The following is a 9,445-nucleotide window of genomic DNA, read 5'->3' as shown; positions in this document are numbered from 1 at the left end:
TCTATTTTGTGAGAGCGTCCAAATAAGGCCCTCAGCCTTGCAAACATGTCCAGCACTGGAAGCTTGTTGACTTTGGCCTAATCCAGCTCCTAATATTTTAATGCAGATGATGAAGAAAACGGTTTTGGGTCAAGACCTGGAATATCTAAATGGCTAGAATTCAGACTAGCTGGTGACAGATCCTCTGCTGGAAATCTCAGGGTAGGATTCCTGTAACGTTCTTTTTCTGAAACTGTCTTTCTGAGTGCAGTCTTCTACCTGGTTGCAGATGACTATGAGCATCATATGCCCAGGAGCTGTACTTTGGGAATCCACACCTTTTTAGTATTTTGGATTCCGAATCCAATGAACCCAATATGTCATGAGTGCCGTTGAGCTAAAGTCATCAGCGCAATGGCACACATGACAATGACAAGGAAATAGGTGAAGGGGTACAAGTTAAGTAGCCATCAACCCACAACGACTAACGGCTAACAAACAATAGCTAAACGGATCACGGAGCCACCCAAGCCATCAGCGGCAATACAACGGGGATCGCCCAGCTGAAAGCAATCAGCAGAAGAATGGAAACCTGATGATGGGCGATCCCGGAAACCCTCACCCACCGGCAGGGCAACGCATGGGACAAAGGGGGGTGACGTGACCGTGAGCGAGGGGGCGCTGACCGGCGCGGGGTATTTAAACCCCGCACCGGCGCGCTCCTGTCACTCTCAGCTTTTTTCTACCAACGCTGTACCTGCCCTGCAATAAACCAGAGCCTGATTCGCAACCCAGTGTCTGAATGTTATTCAGAGGGAGGCAGCGCATGACATAAAGCTGAGAGTCATAAACTCAGCCTCGCCGAGCCCCACCGGACGACAACGAGCCGCGGGAGGAGTAGACGGCGAGAAGACCAGCAAGATGAGGCCGGAACGGCGCGGGCAAGGAGGGCGAGCCGCGCGGCAAGAGACAGAGGAGGACCGACCAAGGCCAGAGGCACCGCGGACTCCCGGAGCCATGGACGCCCACCCCACCCGACCCGAGCCTCAGCTCCAACCCCAAGGGGAGATGGCGACGGAGGCAACCCGACCGCGGGAGGGAGCAGCACGACTTCCGAAACCAGCGGAGGACCCCGCGCCCCACATCGCACCCCAGCAACGGGCGTGGAGCGACAGCCCCATGGCGCTCAACACGGAGGAGGACGACGGAGACACCCATCAGACGGCGGAGGAAGCGGACCCGCGGCAGAGGGACGATGAACCCCGCCGGCAACCCACCCCCGAGGACGCGCCAACGGAACCGGCCCCAGCGGCGGCGCGGGCTGTGGACGAGGAGGCACGAGCTGAACTCGTGGCCATGCGGGCTCAGCTGACGGAACTCCAGACCATGCTCCAGGCGCTTATGCCCCCCGCGCCACCCAACGACGTCCCTGCACAAGCCCACACCCCGAGCGAAGCATCGAACCCACACGGGCCAGCGGAGGGCCAGCAGACGGCACAGGCGGCCGACACCACACCCCGAGAAGCGAGAGGCGGGGCCGCACAAAACGCCCGAGCCCCAAAGGACTTCCCCATCTTCTTCGATGGGACCCCCACAAAACTCTCGTTTTTTGTGACCAACGCTAGGGAGTTCATGGGGAGGCACGGACACTCCTATGACTCCGAGGCCGACAAGATCGCCGCCGTGGCGATCAAACTCCAAGACAGGGCGGCGGACTGGTACGTCCAACTGTACGAGTCCAGCTCCCCCGCCCTCGCCACCTTCCCTGCTTTCATCAAAGAGATGAAAAACTACTTCGAAGACCCCCTAGCCAAAGTACGGGCGAAAAGCGCACTCCAAAAACTTAAACAGGGCACCCGCACGGTCCCTGACTACGCCCTGGAGTTCAAAGCCCTCGCGGGGAAGGTCAGCGACTGGTCCGAGACCACCCTGCTGGAAATCTTCAAAAGGGGGCTCAACCGCGACGTTCTCCAATGGGCCCTCTACCGCGACGACCCAGAAACGTTACACGGGTGGATCCACCTCGCGGGGAAAGCCGAACACGCGCACCGCACGTTCCTCATGACAACCACGGAAGACACAAACGATGCCGGGGAAAAGGTACCCGCACCACACGGGGGGATGGCCGGCCCCATATACCCAAAAAAGAAGTTCAACCGGGAGCCCTGCGGGAGGTGTGGCAAATTAGGGCATAAGACGGCGGATTGCTTCGCCAACCGACCGCCGACCAGCGCGCCCAAGCCCACCCCGAAAATTAGCCCCAAACCACCCAACCCGGGGCCGCCGCCTCACCGCCGAATGACCGTGGCCACAGCGACACCGAAAGAGGGCTGGGACGCTTACTGGGGGGAAGAGGACAATACCGACCCCGACCAGCCGGCGGGAAATGCTCCCCGCCTGCTCTGAGACACGTGGCGAGGCAGGCGGTGGGACAGCAACGCGGACCACCTCAACGAAACGACAAAAGCTCCGTAATATTGGCAGCAATTCAACTCTCTACCGGCAACGGAGCCACCACGGCCGCGGCACTAGTGGACTCGGGGTGCTCAAAAAACCTCATCCACCCCGACCTAGTCGCCAAACTCGACCTCCGCTGCTTCCCCCTCCCCACGCCGCTGGCATTCCACCAGCTGGACGGCTCTACAGCGGGAGGGAAACCAGCCACGCTACAAACCGAGCCGGTCACCCTGCAAATGGGCACTCACACCGAGCGCACATCGTTCGTAGTCACGCACATCGGACGGCCCATTGCAGTCCTGGGGATGCCATGGCTCGCGAAAAACAACCCGCGGATCAACTGGGCGACCCGCACCTTCACATTCGGCGACGGCGAGTATCGAGCACCAGTACCAGCTGGCAAAAGCAACCCCACGGTAGGACGAGCGGAGGCGACCACACAAGACAACGCCGCTACCACAGCAGACCTACCAGAACAATACGCCGACTTCTCCGAGGTCTTCGGAGAGGCAGAGGCGGACCAACTACCCCCCCACCGCAAGACGGATTGCCGGATCGACCTACTGCCCGACGTCCCCTTACCTAGACCAAAGATCTATTCGATGACCCCGAAGGAGATGGCAACCCTCCGGGAGTTCATCGATAAAAACCTAGACAGGGGATTCATAGAGCCAGCATGCTCACCGGTCGGAGCCCCCGTCTTATTCCGGGAGAAGAAAGACGGGACCCTACGGCTCTGCACCAACTACCGGGGCCTAAACGCGGCTTCCCTGTCCAACAAATACCCCTTACCCCTGGTGAAGGACATGCTCGCCCACCTGTCCACGGGCAAAGTCTTTTCCAAATTGGACCTTCGCGAGGCGTACTATCGCATCCGAATCAGGGAGGGGGACGAATGGAAGATGGCATTTAACTGCCCCCTAGGCGCTTTCCAGTACAAGGTACTGCCCTTCGGACTCGCGGGGACCCCTGGGGTGTTCATGCAGCTCATCAATGAGGTACTGCATGAACATCTGTTTAAAGGGGTCCTGGTCTACATCGACGACGTCCTTATTTACACAAAAACACACGAGGAACACGTAACCTTAGTCAGGCAAGTCCTCGACAAGCTCAGAAGGGCGCAGCTCTATGCGAAGCCTACAAAGTGCGAGTTTCACAAAGAGCGCCTAGACTATTTGGGGTATCGAATCTCCGGGGACGGCATCGAAATGGACCCCGCAAAAGTCGAAGCGGTGCTAAACTGGGAGCGGCCCCGCAACAGACGGCAACTACAGAGCTTCCTGGGATTCGCGAATTTCTACAGGTCATTCGCCCGGGGGTTCGCTGAGATAGCCCTCCCCTTAACGGACCTCCTCAAAACCAAAGGGGTGGGGGACACCCGACGCGCCAAGAACCCAGGCACAGTGCTGAATTGGACTCCCGCGTGCCAGACCGCATTCGACAAGCTGAAAGCGCTGTTCACTACGGAGCCAATCCTCGCGCACCCGGACCCAGAACGGCCGTTCGTGGTCCAAGCCGACGCCTCAGACTTCTCCCTGGGAGCCATCCTGCTACAGAAAGACTCCACGGGGCTCCTGAAACCATGCGCCTACCTGTCAAGGAAGTTCTCCGAGACAGAGAGGCGATGGCACGTCTGGGAGAAAGAAGCCTTCGCGGTGAAATCGGCACTAGAGACATGGCGACACCTACTCGAGGGAGCCACCCAACCATTCGAGGTCTGGACGGACCACCGGAACCTCGAGGCCCTACGAACGCCTAGACGCCTTAGCCCAAAACAGGTCCGATGGGCCCAATTCTTCAGCCGCTTTGATTTCCAGCTGAAGTTCATGCCGGGCAAGAAGAACTTCCTGGCCGACGCCCTCTCCCGACTGCCCCAAGACGAAGAGCCCGCCCCAGACACCATTGGGACGGTCCTATCCGCCTCGCAACTGGGGATGGCCGTGACCACCCGAAGCGGCGCACGGAGGCAGCTCGACGCTACGGCGCAGCCGACGGCGGGACAACCGGCGACGGAAAGAAGCCAACCGCAACTACCAGGGGGAATGCGCACGGACCTCGCCGCCGCCCTCAAAACCGACCCCTGGCTCCTGGCGAACCCCGACAAGGTAACGATGGCGCAAGACCTGGCATGGGGGGAAGGCAGAATCTACGTCCCGGACTCGCAACGCCAGGCGATCTTGCATAGGTCACACGACGCCAAGCAAGCGGGACACTTTGGGTTCCTCAAGACCCTACACCTAACACGGCGCCAATTCTGGTGGCCCGCGCTCAGGCGAGACGTAAAAACCTACGTGGCGTCCTGCCCAACGTGCGCTAGGGCCAAACGGGCACCAGGCAAACCCGCGGGGCTATTGCAACGGGTGGCAGAACCCTCCCGCCCATGGGAGGAAATCTCTATGGATTTTATAGTGGACCTCCCACCCAGCCAGAAGAAAACGGCCATTTGGGTGGTGAAGGACTACTTCTCAAAGCAGGCCCACTTCATCCCCTGCACGTCGGTCCCATCCTCACAACAGCTAGCCAAACTCTTCCTCATCCACGTGTACAGGCTACACGGATGTCCCGCACGTGTGGTGACCGACAGGGGCACACAGTTCACCTCCAAATTCTGGCGGGCCTTCCTGAAGCTGACGGGGACCCAACAGGCCCTATCTACGGCTTGGCATCCTCAGACGGACGGAGCCACTGAGGTTCTTAATGCCACCTTAGAGCAATTTATACGATCATATACGAACTACCACCAAGACGACTGGGCTGAACTGCTCCCGTTCGCCGAAGTCGCATACAACAACGCCGTCCACACGAGCACGGGGAAAACTCCGTTCGAAGTAGTCTCGGGGCGCGACTTCATCCCCATACCGGAGCTACCTCAACCCCCGGAACCCCAGGTGGACGCCAGCGACTGGGGACGGAAGATCGCGGAAGCATGGCCAGTAATCACGGCGGCGCTGAAGGAGGCACAGGCTGCCTACAAAGAGCAGGCCGACAAGCACCGGCGCCAACAACCAACGTTCCAGGCGGGGGATATGGCCTATCTATCCACCAAGTTCCTAAAGTCAACCCAAACCTCGAAAAAACTGGGGCCTAAGTACATCGGGCCGTTCCGAGTCACGCAAATAGTGAACCCGGTAGCAATACGCCTGGACCTGCCACACAACCTCCGGAGACTCCACCCGGTGTTCCACACCAGCCTCCTAAAACCGGCAACCACCTCCCGATGGCACCCAAGCACGCCACAGCCCGCACCGCTAATGATCGACGGGCAGCACCACTTCGAGATAAGGGACATTCTTGACTCCCGCAAGCAACGAGGAACTCTACACTATCTGGTCAGGTGGAAACACTTCCCCCACCCGGAATGGGTGGCGGCGCACAACGTTAACGCGCCTGACCTGACCAGAGCATTTCACCGGGCATACCCCGACAAACCGCAACCAAGGTCAGCAAAACCAAACCCCCCCCCCCGCAGGCCCCCCCCCGCCTCCCGTGCCCCAAGGGAAAGGGCCCCCCCCAAGCCCGCGACTTGGGTGGACCTTCCCCCCCCCGGGACTCACTCCCCCTGCCCCGGGCCCACGGGGTGGTGACAAACGATCGCCAGCACCCTCCCCCCGCCCCCCGGCCGCGGGGGAGTGGCAAGCAAGTTAACAGGGCAACCTGGGGGCAACGCCCAGGAGACACAACAAAGGCGACGCACTCTAAATAAGAAAAGAAGGGCCCTACCTGGAGCTGAGAAGCACCCGACCAGCCACGCCTCTCGCCTCGCCGAACTGAGCCAAACAAACAGGGTGTGGCTGGAGCATGCGCACGCCAGGTCAGGACCCGAGCATGCGCAGCACGGACACACCCTGGGAAGGCACGTGGCAGAGGGAGGAGCAAAGGGAGGGGCGACAACTACTCCGGCGGGAACTTTGAAAAAAAAAAAAAAAAATGTGGCGTTTTGACAGCTCCACGGGGTAAACCCAGAAAACCGGGGGAGAACACTATTCGAAAAGGGGGCAGTATGTCATGAGTGCCGTTGAGCTAAAGTCATCAGCGCAATGGCACACATGACAATGACAAGGAAATAGGTGAAGGGGTACAAGTTAAGTAGCCATCAACCCACAACGACTAACGGCTAACAAACAATAGCTAAACGGATCACGGAGCCACCCAAGCCATCAGCGGCAATACAACGGGGATCGCCCAGCTGAAAGCAATCAGCAGAAGAATGGAAACCTGATGATGGGCGATCCCGGAAACCCTCACCCACCGGCAGGGCAACGCATGGGACAAAGGGGGGTGACGTGACCGTGAGCGAGGGGGCGCTGACCGGCGCGGGGTATTTAAACCCCGCACCGGCGCGCTCCTGTCACTCTCAGCTTTTTTCTACCAACGCTGTACCTGCCCTGCAATAAACCAGAGCCTGATTCGCAACCCAGTGTCTGAATGTTATTCAGAGGGAGGCAGCGCATGACACAATACTAGCTCTTGTGGAGGGAGGCAGAGTTCTTGCTAGCAAAGGAATGCAGGAGCAATTATGAGACAACTAACAAACCTCATTCTGACAGAGAAGGAGGTATAAGAAAGACTCAAAACCAGCATGATTGATCCTCTATGGCAGCAGTTCTCAACATGTGGTCTGAGGACACCTGTGGATCCTTGAGACCCTTTCAGCGGATCCATGAAGTCAAATAAATAAATATTTATAATGTTTCCAATTCAATTTCTAATACAGGAAGTATTGATAGATACAACCCACATAAAGGAAAGCTCTTTGGGGTCCTCAGTCATTTATAAAAATGTCAACGACCAAAATGTTTGGGAACCACTGCCAATTGGTATAAGAGAGAACAAAGGAAATTCTGGCAGGATTTCAAGATTCTCTCATTAAACCTTGCAACAATAAAATAGAGTTCTAAAAGTCTCCTTCCTGGCTAAACCTACCCTGAAAGGCTGACATCCATCTGTCTCTCTCTTGCATGTCAGTTCTATATCTATCTATCTATCTATCTATCTATCTATCTATCTATCTATCTATCTATCTATCTATCTATGTCTGTCAGTCAGTCAGTCAGTCAGTCAGTCAGTCAGTCAGTCTATCTATCTATCTATCTATCTATCTATCTATCTATCTATCTATCTATCATCTATCCATTGACATATTTAGAGACTCTTTTAACCACTTGATACTTAATATTCCCACAAAGCTTGGGAGACTGATAGTTAGGTGGACCAACTTTAATTCTAATTATAAAGTTATAAACAGACTAACGGTCCAGATGGATTTGAAGTAAGATATTGGAATTAATTAAAACAATCCTTTCATGGGAAATGAATGTTGTTTTGAATTCTAGATTAAAAAAAATAGAATGGACAATTTAGACTTCCTGGAATTGGGCAAATCACTATAATTTGTTCACTTACTCAAGCCTCTGAAGGCTTTACAGAAAGATGTGAAAAACAGAAAGCAAGTCTGGAATGAGTCAAAATCTAAACCCAGTTCTGTGGAGATCTGGGATAGTAAGGAGAGACCAACACTGCTATTCAGGTTTGTTTCTTCTGCTGTCTTTTGCTGCTCTTAATCAGAAAACACTTCAGATTTCAGATTTTCTTAGTCAGTATTGAAACATGCCATTGTTTCCCTGTTGAAGTTCAGTTTAGATAGATGCTTTTATCTCAAAAGGTGCATTTGGAATCATCCATTTTTGAAATCCAGGAGGCTGTCTCAACTTTTACTCTTTGTGCTGCAGATATGTTCTTCCTTCTGATGTTTCCCGTGATCAAAGTGAATACGCTGAATTGCTTGGTGGCTAATCCTTTTCCAGTTCTGCATGAATGGTACCAGCCAGGGGATCTCTTAATTGGAGGGATGGTTTCTCAGATTATACATGTTTCCAATGAACACTGGTTTGATGAATACCCATCACATAGGATATTTGAGATTACAAAGTAAGCAAATATCCAGATTCATCTAATTGGACTTTGTCCCTCCTTGGCTCTTACACATCACAACCCTTGTTTCTGTGAGTAACCAAATGATCCAAGCAGATGAGAACCTTCTTAGCCACTCTTTTTCCTCAGTTTCTGCATTAGTTCTAATGCTCTACCAAGTGTGAATGCTGCTCTCCCACTATAAATGATCCTTTTATTTTAAAAAGATGTCATGAAACTGTGAGGAGCAATTTAGAAACCTGTTTTAGCTTTGCTAATAAATACAGTAGCTAGATTATGAAGACATTGTTGAAGATTTCAGATGAACAGATGACAAAGGCAGTAGGCTACAGAAAGGGCATCTGGAATTCCTGTGGGTTCTATACTGATCCCTTCTATCCTCTGATTTTTAATAATTTTTCATGAGCAGTCTTAGGCTCATCCTTTCTGTCTTTGCTCCACAAGCATATACCCTCTTCTTGGTTCACCTCCTAGTAGGATGCATCTTGCTAGGTGCTAGGATTTTCTTCCTACCTCATCGATTTCTCTCAATACTGCTTCTTTTCTGCTAAAGTTACAACCCTGCTTCAATTTTCTTTGCAGAATTTTAGCCCACTCATCATGAACACAAGAAATAACTGGAAAAAATAAGCAAGAATTGCTTCTCTGTCTCCACTAGATAAAATTAAATATGAAACTTCTTTAGAATTCCTAAAGATTAGTTGGATCATGAAGAAAGCACAGATAGGGATGGATGGATAGATGTGAAAATGTTCAACCGTGATGTTCCTCTACTATATAAAATAAGAATGATACAGTGAACATCCATTTAACCAATCCCATTTTTTATGGAAGGTTGAGAAGCATCTGCAGGAAACAGCACAAAAATGCAATTTTAAATCAACCTCTATTGAGACACCCAAAATCAAGACTATCCAATTGTGCATTCAGAACAGAATGGGTCAGGACTGAGCAAAGCTGAAAGAAAAATAATCTCAAGGAAACATTAGGTTCCACTCAGTAGAAACAGGGCAATATCTGGTCCGTTCATTTTTGCCTTAAAACCCAACCATTTATGAAGTTGTATGTTTTATGAGGA

The sequence above is a fragment of the Candoia aspera genome, chromosome 4 (genome assembly GCF_035149785.1).
Source record: "Candoia aspera isolate rCanAsp1 chromosome 4, rCanAsp1.hap2, whole genome shotgun sequence".
In the NCBI taxonomy this organism is placed as follows: Eukaryota; Metazoa; Chordata; class Lepidosauria; order Squamata; family Boidae; genus Candoia; species Candoia aspera.
Note: the sequence above shows the minus strand (reverse complement) of the source record.